The 12,627-nt window shown below is 39.8% G+C and overlaps 1 protein-coding gene across 5 annotated transcripts in view; it reads right to left on the bottom strand.

Annotated features, from left to right (window-relative positions):
* Window positions 1-12,627, bottom strand: part of ANO3 (anoctamin 3) — a 446,396-nt gene that overhangs the window by 203,546 nt on the left and 230,223 nt on the right. The window lies entirely within an intron of this gene.

Genomic DNA, 12,627 nt, shown 5'->3' with positions numbered 1-12,627 from the left:
TGCCCTGCTAGGACAGGTGGGGAAAGCAGCCTCTGCACTGTCTCACTGCCTTGCTGAAAGTAAAAAGCTCATGCAGTGTGACACTCCCTCGCCTGCTGTCTGGGAGCAGGAAACAAGAGCATTCTCCCCTTGTAGTTCAATGATGGTCTTCAGTGTTATGCATTTTTGCTTTGTGGTTATCAAGAGGCTCAAATATAACATCCCAGGATAGCAACTTAAATGTGAACATGTTTCAAAGCTCTTCAAGGAACTCTCTCATGGCATCACTGAGACCTACAGGCAAACACAGTCAAGGCATTTTCCTGCAATACTGCCCAGCTTACAGCTGACTCAGGAAAGCCAACAGGAACATTGGTGGTATTTATTGATCAGGTAACCCTGGCAGCCAAAGAGGCTGGTTTCTGGTCTCCACCAGACTGTGACAATCAGAGACAATTCTTGGCAGGCTACTACCCTCAGAGCAATGCACAGATCACAGACTGAAACACATCCCCACCTTCCTGTGAAAAGCCTATTTATTTATGTTGGAGCTTCAGCCTGAGGGATAGGCTTAAGTTTTCCCACACATCTAGAGTCTATGGAGGTACTTCCATACTAGTAGAGAGATAGCATCCTATGCAACCCCTTTGCCTCACTTCACCTTGATAATAGCTTACACACCGATCTGGAGCTCTGATTTTTGTTAACAGTCTCCCAAGGCCACCCTCAGATTTCCTGTCTGAAGACTGTAGGGTTTGGGATTGCAGCCCCACAGAAACTGTACTTATTTGCATACTTTAACAGAGCTGTCTGAGGCCATGGTCTCCAGTCAACCTGAAACTAGGTGCTAAGTGAGATTTCTTCCCTTGGAGACAACAGGTAAGTAAGAATCTCACTGGCAAAAACAAATACAGAGAAAAGGTAGTGAATTAATCACTTATAAATCTAGTAAGGAAGTTAAAAGACAAAAGTAGTAAAATCAACTAAAATGACAAAAATCAGTTTAGAAATACATAAAATGAAAAGATACAAAATTTTACATAAAAAACACAAACTGGAGTAAAAATGTAGAGGTTTGGTGCTGGTAAAGATCCAGACCCAGTCTTTTTACAATTTTTTATTTTGTATTGGGGTATAGCTGATTAACTTCCCATGTGGCTCAGATGGTAAAGAATCTGCCTGCAATGCAGGAGACCCTGGTTCTATCCCTGGGTTGGGAAGTTCCCCTAGAGAAGGGCATGGCAATCCACTCCAGTATACTTGTTTGGAAAATTCCATGGACAGATGAGCCTGGCAGGCTACAGTCCATAGTGTCGCAAAGAATCAGACACGACTGAGTTACTAAAACAATACACATAGCCATTTTACAATGCTGTGATAGTTTCAGGGGAACAGTGAAGGGACATACATACACACGTAGAAGACCCAGATTTACTGGTTCTTTGCTATTCTTTTGTTGTCTGCTTCTCCCTAACAGTATCAATGTTCTAAAGTCCTGACACTAACCAGTCACAGCACAGGTACTGCTGGAGCTATACTGAGTCAACCCCCCAACTGAGGAAATTCTGTGGATAAACTACTTTCCATTGTGTCAATGTGTTGGCGTTTATTCTACCCACATCTATCTTTCCATATATTCACCCAGTCAATCATCATTTATCTACCTATCTGTCACTGAAAACACGGTGCATGCTGGGCAACACGAATGGGACAGATATAAATAGCAATTGTTATCTAGCAAAATGAGTATGCATGGAAAGTAGAAAGAAAGTGAAGTCGCTTGGTCGTGTCCAACTCTTTGCAACACCATGGACTGTAGCCTGCCAGGCTCCTCCATTCCTGGGATTTTCCAGGCAAGAATACTGGAGCAGGTTGCCATTTCCTTTTCCAGGGGATCTTCTCGACCCAGGGATCAAACCAAGGTCTCCCGCATTGTAGGCAGACTCTACCATTTGAGCCACCGGGGAATCCAAAACTGAAAGTCGCTTAGTTGTGTCCAGCTCTTTGTGACCCCGTGGACTGTAGCCTGCCAGGCTCCTCTGTCCATGGACTTCTCCAGGCCAGAATACTGGAGTGGGTAGCCGTTCCCTTCTCTAGGGGCTCTTCCCAGTGCAGGGACTGAACCCAGGTCTTCCACATTGCAGGCAGATTCTTTACCTTCTGAGCCACCAGGGAAGCCCAAGTATACATAAAGCCATATTCAAAGTGCTATAAGAATAGAAAGAAGGCCTCATCTCAACTTCTGAATGTTAGGGAGGACTTCACAGAAGGGTAATGTTAGAAAGTCATACTCTTCCTACTTAAGGAGAATGATGACTATCAGTTCTTTAAATGCTCTCCCAGAAGGTTTGTCAACCCAAATGAAAAAGAGGAACATAATCAGATTAGGTCGTCAGTGAGAAAACTAACACAGTAATGATTTCTAACAAATGAGGAAAATCACACTGAGGGATCACATAACGGTGAGAAAAGTAATGGGCGAATCCTACAGCAAACTCTCCAAAGATATGCATGTCAATAGCCTCTGTGTCGTTTATCCGTTTTTTCGGATTCTAAATATATTATTGGAGCCCCTACTATGTGCCAAATAACGTTCTTGATTCGGGGCTACAGGAATCAAGAAAGTTAACAAAGCCTCTATGTTCTGGAAACAGAAAGAGAAAGAAAAAAAAAACCCACAGAATTTCAGGTAATGCTGCTGCTAAGTCGCTTCAGTCGTGTCCGACTCTGTGTGACCTCATGGACGGGAGCCCACCAGGCTCCTCCGTCCATGGGATTTTCCAGGCAAGAGTACTGGAGTGGGGTGCCATTGCCTTCTCCGATTTCAGGTAATACTTTCTATGTATTAAAAAGAAGAATAAATCAAGATTAGGGCACATAAAGTGAAGTTTGTGTGAATCTGGTTTCTTTCGATGGAAGGCACTGGGATCAGAACAATAGGGAACAGAAGGTTGAATTGGCTACAGCATTGGCTTCCCAGGTGGCTCAGTGGTAAAGAATCTGCCTGTTACCATGCAAGAGATATAGGAGACATGGGTTCAATCCCTGGGTCCAGAAGATCCCCTGGAAAAAGAAATGGCAACTCACTGCAGTATTTTTGCTTGGGAAATCCCATGGACAGAGGAGCCTGGTGGCTACTCCATGGGGTCACAAAAGAGCCAGACATGACTGAGCAACTGAAAAACAAGGGGGAAGAGGCAATAGGAAATGGCCATGCCCAGATACCTCATACAGCCTCTGAAGGCCAAGTAGGAGGTTTACATTTTAAGTGTAATGAGAAAGCTGGAGGAATATGAGGAGAAAAATGATGAGATTTAATTTCTTTTATTAAAGCTTCCTATAATTGCTGTGTAGAAAATAGATTATAAGGAAGCATGAGGTGGAGCAGAGAGACCAATTAGGAGGTTATTACACTATCTCCCAAGAAATGGTGGCAGAGTGGATTACGTTGTAGAGCACTTGTAGCAGCAAATGGTGAGCAGTGTTACATTCTGAATGTAACTTGAAAAGTGAGACAAGATGACTTATGTAATGTGCTTAATAAAAAGCTGGAAAGATTTGCAGTGATTGTGAGGCTTTCAAAACTAGAGAACAATGTCTTTCCCTGAAATTCCATTTTTTTTTCTGTAATCGTAAGTAAATTGGTAACATCAGTGCAAGTTATTTTTATACCATTTTAACATGAAACTGTTGGAAAAAATGATGAAAATTAGTGGAGATTAATATTGCAGAAAGACAGCAAAATCATTACATACATACATCATTACATTTGAACATAACTGTTTGGAGAAATAAGATCAACAAACAAGCCATTAAGCTGAACTATGAAACTTGTAGAAAGCCAATGCCTTGATTATCTAACACAAACCCCTTCCTGAGGGAGTCATTTCATAACACTGGCAAAATGCTGATTGCACAAGATTAGGAAGATGAATATTTTGGTGGGTTGGACCCAAAGTATATTGGTCTTAATTAGCCCTGCTTATTTCACTTCAAAGTTACCTGATTTTACTGCAGCGTGGGCAAGGGTAGAATTAGGCATTAGTTACTTGTTAATTGGATTGCTCTGTCTTTGCCATTTTCTCGTACACTAACAAGAAAAGAAGGGTGAGCAATAGTAGCAGGACTTCCAGGATTGATGAGCAAGATTGCCGGCACACTATGATTTCACGTTCACTGTTACATGGATCAGTACTTCCCAGAACAATTTTGTGTGTGTGTGTGTGTGTGTGTGTGTCTATGTAGCTATGTGGCTGGGGAAGAATGGTTTATGCAATGAAATGGTGCCCTGGCTGCTCTATGAAAAGAATTAAAAGTCCAGAGACAACAATTAGAAGAATAAATGAAGAAAACACAGCAACAAAATCCCAACCTCCCAACCTGATTAGTTTCCTTTAATCAATCATCTCCCAAATATATTTTACCGTGCAATGTTACTCCTCCATCTTTTGCTGCTCCCAGCCTGATACTTATTAATATCTTGCAGAGCTGGTGTTCCCTGGGTTTCACTAACCACTTGTCATCTTAAATGCCTGTGTTACTATTGTGCTGATTAAGAGAGGAGATAAGAGATGAAGGTTTCCTGGGTTGAAACCTCTGTTCTCCATTGGCTACTGCTGCTAAGTCACTTCAGTCATGTCCGACTCTGTGTGATCCCATAGAGCCCACCAGGCTCCCCCGTCCCTGGGATTCTCCAGGCAAGAACACTGGAGTGGGTTGCCATTTCCTTCTCCAATGCATGAAAGCAAAAAGTGAAAGTGAAGTCGCTCAGTCATGTCCCACTCTTAGCAACCCCATGGACTGCAGCCTACCAGGCTCCTCCGTCCATGGGATTTTCCAGGCAAGAGTACTGGAGTGGGCTGCCATTGCCTTCTCCATTGGCTAGTTAGATGATTTTTGTAAGTTAACTTGCCTCTTGGTGAATCAGGTTCCTCATCTGTAAAAATAAGATGATAATAACACCAACCCAAAGGACTGATAAGAAAAATAAGATAACATAGGCAGGGAGGTGTGCATGTGAGTTCAGTAAATTATTGTTATTCCAGTATGCCATCAGGGTCACGTTTTGGTGATAACATAAAGAGATGGTTCAGTTCAGTTCAGTCGCTCAGTCATGTCCGACTCTTTGTGACCCCATGAATCGTAGCCAGGCCTCCCTGTCCATCACCAATTCCCGGAGTCCACCCAAACCCATGTACATCAAGTTGGTGATGCCATCCAACCATCTCATCCTCAGTCGTCCCCTTCTCCTCCTGCCCTCAATCTTTCCCAGCATCAGGGTCTTTTCAAATGAGTCAGCTCTTCACATCAGGTAGCCAAAGCACTGGAGTTTCAGCTTCAACATCAGTCCTTCCAATGAACACCCAGGACTGATCTCCTTCAGAATGGACTGGTTGGATCTCCTTGCAGTCCAAGGGACTCTCAAGAGTCTTCTCCAACACCACAATTCAAAAGCATCAATTCTTCAGTGCTCAGCCTTCTTTATCGTCCAACTCTCACATCTATACATGACCACTGGAAAAATCATAGCCTTGTCTAGACAGACCTTTGTTGGCAAAGTAATGTCTCTGCTTTTCAATATGCTGTCTAGGTTGGTCATAACTTTCCTTCCAAGGAGTAAGTGTCTTTAAAATTCACAGCAGCAATCACCATCTGCAGTGATTTTGGAGCCCAGAAAAATAAAGTCAGCCACTGAAAGTGAAAGAGGAGAGTGAAAAAGTTGACTTAAAACTTGACATTCAGAAAACTAAGATCATGGCATCTGATCCCATTACTCTATGGAAAATAGATGGGGAAATAATGGAAACGGTGACAGACTTTTTGGTGGGGGGACTCCAAAAGCACTGCAGATGGTGACTGCAGCCATGAAATTAAGATGCTTGCTCCTTGGAAGAAAAGCTATGACCAACCTAGACAGCATATTAAAAAGCAGAAGCAGTACTTTGCCAACAAAGGTCTGTCTAGTCAAAGCTTTGGTTTTTCCAGTAGTCATGTATGGATGTGAGAGTTGGACTGTATAGAAAGCTGAGCTCCAAAGAATTGACGCTTTTGAACTTTGGTTTTGGAGAAGACTCTTGAGAGTCCCTTGGACTGCAAGGAGATCAAACCAGTCCATCCTAATAAAATTAGTCCTGAATATTCATTGGAAGGACTGATACTGAAGCTGAAACTCCAATACTTTGGCCACCTGATGTAAAGAATTGACTCACTGGAAAATACCCTGATGCTGGGAAAGATTGAAGGCAGAAAGAGAAGGGGATGACAGAGGATGAGATGATTGGATGGCATCACTGACTCAGTGGACATGAGTTTGAGTAAACTCCTGGAGTTGGTGATAGACAAGGAGGCCTGGCATGCCGCAGCCCATGGGATCGCAAGGAGTCAAACATGACTGAGTGACTGAACTGAACTGAACTGAATAGCTTTTTTGAACAGGGAGAAATATGTCTTCAGTGAAACACTGACCACATCCACGTAACTCTGCCATAGCCTCAACATTTTTATGGGGCAGTTCAAAGTAGTTTACTCCAAAAAAATGAAAAGCCATTAATTAGAAACATCAGTAGGGTTCCAAAAATTGTACTAGAGCCTATTAGTACTTGGAAACTCCAATGCATTAACCAACTCAACATTAGAAGCTAATAATCTGCATGCTAGATGCAAAATTAGAGAATATAACTTAACTGAATTTAAAAGACAGCATGTATTATTAAATACTCATGATTCATGAAGTTACAGTTTTTCCATATTTGACATTGTTTTACTTGACCTCCTCTCAAACACGATAAAGACATACCAGCTACAGATATTCAGCCAACTTTGAAAGAGCATTTCACAGCCAAGTTTTATATCTAGCTAGGCCCCTGGAATGCCAGGTGATACTACAGTCAGCTGGAGCTTCATTCCTGGCTTCATGATAGAGGTGAACATGTACCTCCGGTGTGATATCTTAACCCCTTCAGAAGCTCTGATGTTTCTCTAAACTGAATGAATGATAGGCTGATGCTGGGAGATGCAAAAATAATGGGTATGAGTTACAAATTCCTGGAGAGATATAAACACAAGTCAAATGTGTCAAATGACTGAGATACTTGAATGGTGAGAAGGGGAAAAAAAGGAGTCTGGGCATCTAATTACATTATGCAGTAGAGGAAATGTTAATATTTGGATTGGCAAACTGTCAAAAATAAGATTCCTGGAATTGAATAGAAAGGTTTACATGACTGGAGTCATTGTTAGGCTCCTAGTAGTACCTTGGGAGAATTATTAATGAAGGGTTCTATGCAAACTGTAACACCTGCATGGATATTTTGAACAAGATTTTTGTTCTGTTTTTGTTTTCTTATCAGAAAACAACTAACACAAGTAACCTCTTTCAGGACTAATTACTTTTTATGGGAAAGACATTTGCACTCTGAGCATATCTGTTCTGATGAAATGCTCTTCTCGATATTGTATGTGAAATGAACCTGCTGGTGGCTATCTTCCTTTAATTAGGAAACTTAATAAGCCAACCTTGTGTCTAAGCCACACACACACAAAGAGGTATTATTTAAAAAAAACACGACTAATTCACAGTCATTCAGAGTGCTATTATAAATAACACAGCTCATCCTTTAAACAAATTATGAAAAAGTGTCTCAGCGAAGTCTTCAGAGAGAGATCAATATACATGTTGTAGGCTAGACATGCTTAATTCTGGCTATATTTAATATTTATCTGGGGAACAGTTAAACGTATGGATCCTGATTTCTATCCTTAGATCAATTAAAACTGACTCTCTGGAGGTGGGTCCCGGAAGTTTTGAAAGCTCTAGGTGACTTGAGAATGCCTGATGCAGGCAATGCAGCCAGGCCACCAGTGTGTGCACTACTGAAAATTCATGGCTCAGGTTCCACGGATTACAAATAAATTCAGTCTGAGGTTATAAAATACTTGTTAGGGCAGACCCACGTGTTGGGGTATCACTCTTTGATAAAACTCTGACTTCATTTTATTTCTATTCAATTTATGAAGGAAAGGCCCTTGTTTTAAGGCATTGCTCGTAGGCAAGTCCAACGAGTATGAATCCGAATATAAATCTCATTCAAATGAAGCAAACTTGCATTGTAACTGCAAAAGGCAAAAGAGTATATTGAGTATAATTGTCTCTGTTATAAAAAAAATAAATAAAAATTATACTGTCTACTAATGGAGGATCAGGATAGAATCTTTCAGTACCACCGTTATTCCAAATGTTATCAACCAGTTCCAAATATCAGTTTTGAAAACTATGCATAGAATTGTGTGCTATTTTGACTGAAATATGAGCTTTTTTCTCAACTTATAAAAAGTTTTGATGTCAGTATTTTTCTTTACATATTCTTACTATATAATATTTGTATATATCTTCCTTAGAGAAAAAAGAAAATATGGACAGCAAGAAGATATATAACAACCCCAAATAACCACATGTGGAGATGATATTCATTATCAGCTGGCATAATGGTATATTTCTTTCTAGTTTTTTTCCAATATATTTTTAACTAAAATAAGAGGCATTCTGCATTTACATTTGAAGAAGGAAATGGCACCCCACTCCAGTACTCTTGCCTGGAAAATCCCATGGACGGAGGAGCCTGGTAGGCTGCAGTCCACGGGGTTTCGAAGAGTTGGACACAACTGAGCGACTTCACTTTCACTTTTCACTTTCATGCATTGGAGAAGGAAATGGCAGCCCACTCCAGTGTTCTTGCCTGGAAAATCCCAGGCACAGAGGAGCCTGGCGGGCTGCCGTCTATGGGATCGCACAGAGTCGGACACGACTGAAGTGACTTTGCAGCAGCAGTAGCATTTACATTAAGCTGTTTTCCCTTCTGGGCAACATATTTCTAAACGTTCCATAATATAGTGTATTAATGAGCCTGTGATATTCTAACATGTATATATTTCACAATTTATCTACTCTCCCATTACTAAAATATTCAGTTTGCTTCCATTTTTATGAATTTTTTTGTTTTATTGCTTAATTTTTTAAATAAATTTTTAAGTTTTGGGGGCTTTTTTACTGAAGTATAGTTGATTTAAAATGTTGTATTAATTTCTGCTTTACAGCGAAGGACTCAGTTATACACACACATTCTTTTTATATGCTTTCCCATTATGGTTTATCCCGAAGTCTTGAATATGGTTCCCTGTGCTGTACAGTGGGACCTTGTTGCTCATCTATCCTGTATGTCATAGTTTGCATCTACTAACCACAAACTCCCAGCCCGTTCCTACCCATTCCCCTCCCCTTTGGTAAACACAAGTCTGTTCTGTAGGTCTGTGAGTCTATTTCTGTTTCACAGATAGGTTCATCTGGGCCTTATGTTAGATTCCACAGATAAGTGATACCATATGGTATATCTTCTCTTTCTGACTTGACTTCACTTAATATCATAATTCTAATAGCATCTATGTTATTAGATATCATCTGCAAATGACACTAATTTGTTCTTTTTTATGGCTGAGTTGTGTTTCATTGTATCTATGTACCATATCTTTTCTCTTTTTTTTATATTTTTTTAAAATTTTATTTTATTTTTAAACTTTACAATATTGTATTGGTTTTGCCAAATATCGAAATGAATCTGCCACAGGTATACATGTGCTCCCCATCCTGAACCCTCCTCCCTCCTTCCTCCCCATACACTCCCTCTGGGTCGTCCCAGTGCACCAGCCCCAAGCATCCAGTACCGTGCATCGAACCTGGACTGGCGACTTGTTCCATATATGATATTATATGTATTTCAATGCCATTCTCCCAAATCATCCCACCCTCTCCCTCTCCCACAGAGTCCAAAAGACTCTTCTATACCATATCTTTTCTATCTGTTCATCTGTCAATGGACATTTAGGTTGTCTCCATGTCTTGGCTATTGTGAATAGTGCTGCTATGAACACAGAGAGGCATGTATCTTTTTGAATTATTGTTAATGGCTACCCACTCCAGTATTCTTGCCTGGAGAATTCCATGCACAGAGGAGCCTGGTGGGTTACAGTCCATGGGATCACAGAGTCAGACATGACTGAGAGACTAACACTTTCTCTTTGTCCTGATACATGCCCAGGAGTGGGATTGCTGCATCAGATGGTAATTCTACTTTTAGTTTTCTGAGAAACCTCCATACTGTTTTCCATAGTGACTGTACCAACTTACATTCCTGCCAACAGTGTAGGAGGCTTCCCTTTTTTCCATACCATCTCCAATATTTGTAGAGTTTTGCATGATGGCCATTCTGACTGGTGTGAGGTAGTATAATTTGCTTCTGTTCTTAAATTTGATAATGACTATAAATAAAGGCTGTAAGAAAAAATGTTTTTAATTTCTAATATTATTTTTCTTGGGATAAATTTTTAGATGTAAAATTGGACACTGAGTCTCTATAGTGAGTATTCCACAGATTTCCCCCTCTGTCCTATATGGTAAAATATCTCATCAAAGAGTCATTTATCATTAACTTGTTGATAGTGTGAAGAAACAGAGTTCAAGGTGGCTGAATGAGTTTTCAGGCATGTTTGTTGCCCCTTCCTCTGGAGACTTCAGATAACTATTAAAAAGTAAAAATTTACCAGAGTGTTCTAGAAGGCAAAATTCTGATGGAAGTGTTAACTAATGGAGCAGCTTAGCCTAGAATATGTTCAGAGGTAAGAAGAGAGAGTGACTCTCCTTAGACAAATCCTGGAGATGTCTGGACTCAAAGATGGCAGATAAACAGAAGGAAAGAACGAAAATTGAGGGTGAAAACATGATGAGAACTGAAACAGGCAATAGAAAACAGAACAATAGAACAGGCAAACAGAAACCATTTCTCTACAGAAATTCACAGCATAAGAGAGTAATGTGGGCATTGGCACTTTAGAGTGCAGTCCTCAGCCTGACATGGGTGGCTCATCTAAGTAACAGTTCCTTAACCACTCTGTAGCATAGATGCTTTCTGTTTCTAAGACTTGTCCTTGTATCCAGCTTTGAGTCAGTCTTTCCTAAATGTAAACAGAGGACCAAAAAATCACTAGAAATTTGAGAAAATTCTACAGCTAAAAATGATCCCTGGGAAAACAGACTAAAATTTACAACGCAAAGGAAAACTTAGGACAATAGCCAAGTGTTGTTAGAGAGATGCTGTATTTATGAACGGAGAAGGCAATGGCAAGCCACTCCAGTACTCTTGCCTAGAAAATCCCATGGATGGAGGACCCTGGTGGGCTGCAGTCCATGGGGTCGCTACAAGTCGGACGCGACTGAGTGACTTCACTTTCACTTTTCACTTGCATGCAATGGAGAAGGAAATGGCAACCCACTCCAGTGTTCTTGTCTGGAGAATCCCAGGGACAGCAGAGCCTGGTGGGCTGCTGTCTATGGGGTCGCACAGAGTCAGACACGACTGAAGAGACTTAGCAGCAGTAGCAGTATTTATGATGGGGTCGCACAGAGTCAGACACGACTGAAGAGACTTAGCAGCAGTAGCAGTATTTATGAAATATAATAGGATACTCTGAAAAAGTTATATTCTGAAAACAAAAAAACTAAGTATACATATACTGTTGCATCCCCTGCCCTGCTCCCCTCCCCAACAGAAGTGAAAAGAGATTTTGAGGAAAAAGTCCAAGAATCTTCCTGAACCGAGGCAGAAATCAAAACTATGAGATGAGAGAAAATGTCAGGCTTTTAACTAGATTTCCCAAAAGAGAAAAAGAAGGAAAACCAAAGTGCATAAATTGTAGATAAAGTATCACAGAAGTGGAAAGGAGGCATAAGACAGATATATAAAGGACAAATGATCTCTAGAGTGGGATGAACTAAAACACATACACAAATATATAAATATAATGTTGTATAATTTTATAACACAACAAAAAAAGTAAATATAATAGAAAGGTACACAGAGAAGAAAAATCAACTACAAAGGAATTTCTAACAGTAATAACAGATGTCAGATGACATTGAATTAATCACCGAATTTCATAGGAAATTATTTTTAATGCAGAATTTTATAAACAAAGAAATATCAATCAAATGTAAGAACCAACAGAAGTCATCTCAGATATAGAATAACTTAAAAAGATTGCATCTCACATCGATATTCACAGGTAGTTGTTTAAGGATATATTCTGAAAAAAAATGAGAATGAAAACTAAGAAAGAAGAATATGGGGGGAAATTAGAAAATGGAATTAATGCAGTAATTCAATGAGAGTCAATGGACACCACTTAAGAATTTCTTAAGGAAGAATGAGATAAAGGATATAAAAACAAGAAGCTGAAGTATAATGGAAGTATTTAGAAAAAGGAATATTTTTCTTTTCCTGAGAAAAAATTTAGATGATCTCGGAAAATAAAACTAACAAAAGTTTGTGACATTATATAAGCAACAAAATAAATGCAATATGACATGACTTTAAGTATGTGATAGAGGGTGGGAAAGGAGAGTTTATTTGACCTTGACTCTAAGAGGATTCAAGAGTGGCATAGAGGGCATAACTTGGAATTGTATAAAAAGAAGTGATACTGCATTTTTTTATTAAAAAATATACTATTTAAAGTTATAAATTTAATCTGAAGTGATTAAAAATTTTAAATGGCAATGTAACTGAAAAGAATGAAAGGCTATACAAATGGACTAATAAG

Source organism: Bos javanicus, chromosome 15 (assembly GCF_032452875.1).
Source record: "Bos javanicus breed banteng chromosome 15, ARS-OSU_banteng_1.0, whole genome shotgun sequence".
Lineage (NCBI taxonomy): Eukaryota > Metazoa > Chordata > Mammalia > Artiodactyla > Bovidae > Bos > Bos javanicus.
The sequence above is the reverse complement of the archived record's forward strand: the minus strand, read 5'-3'. Positions and strand labels throughout refer to the sequence as shown.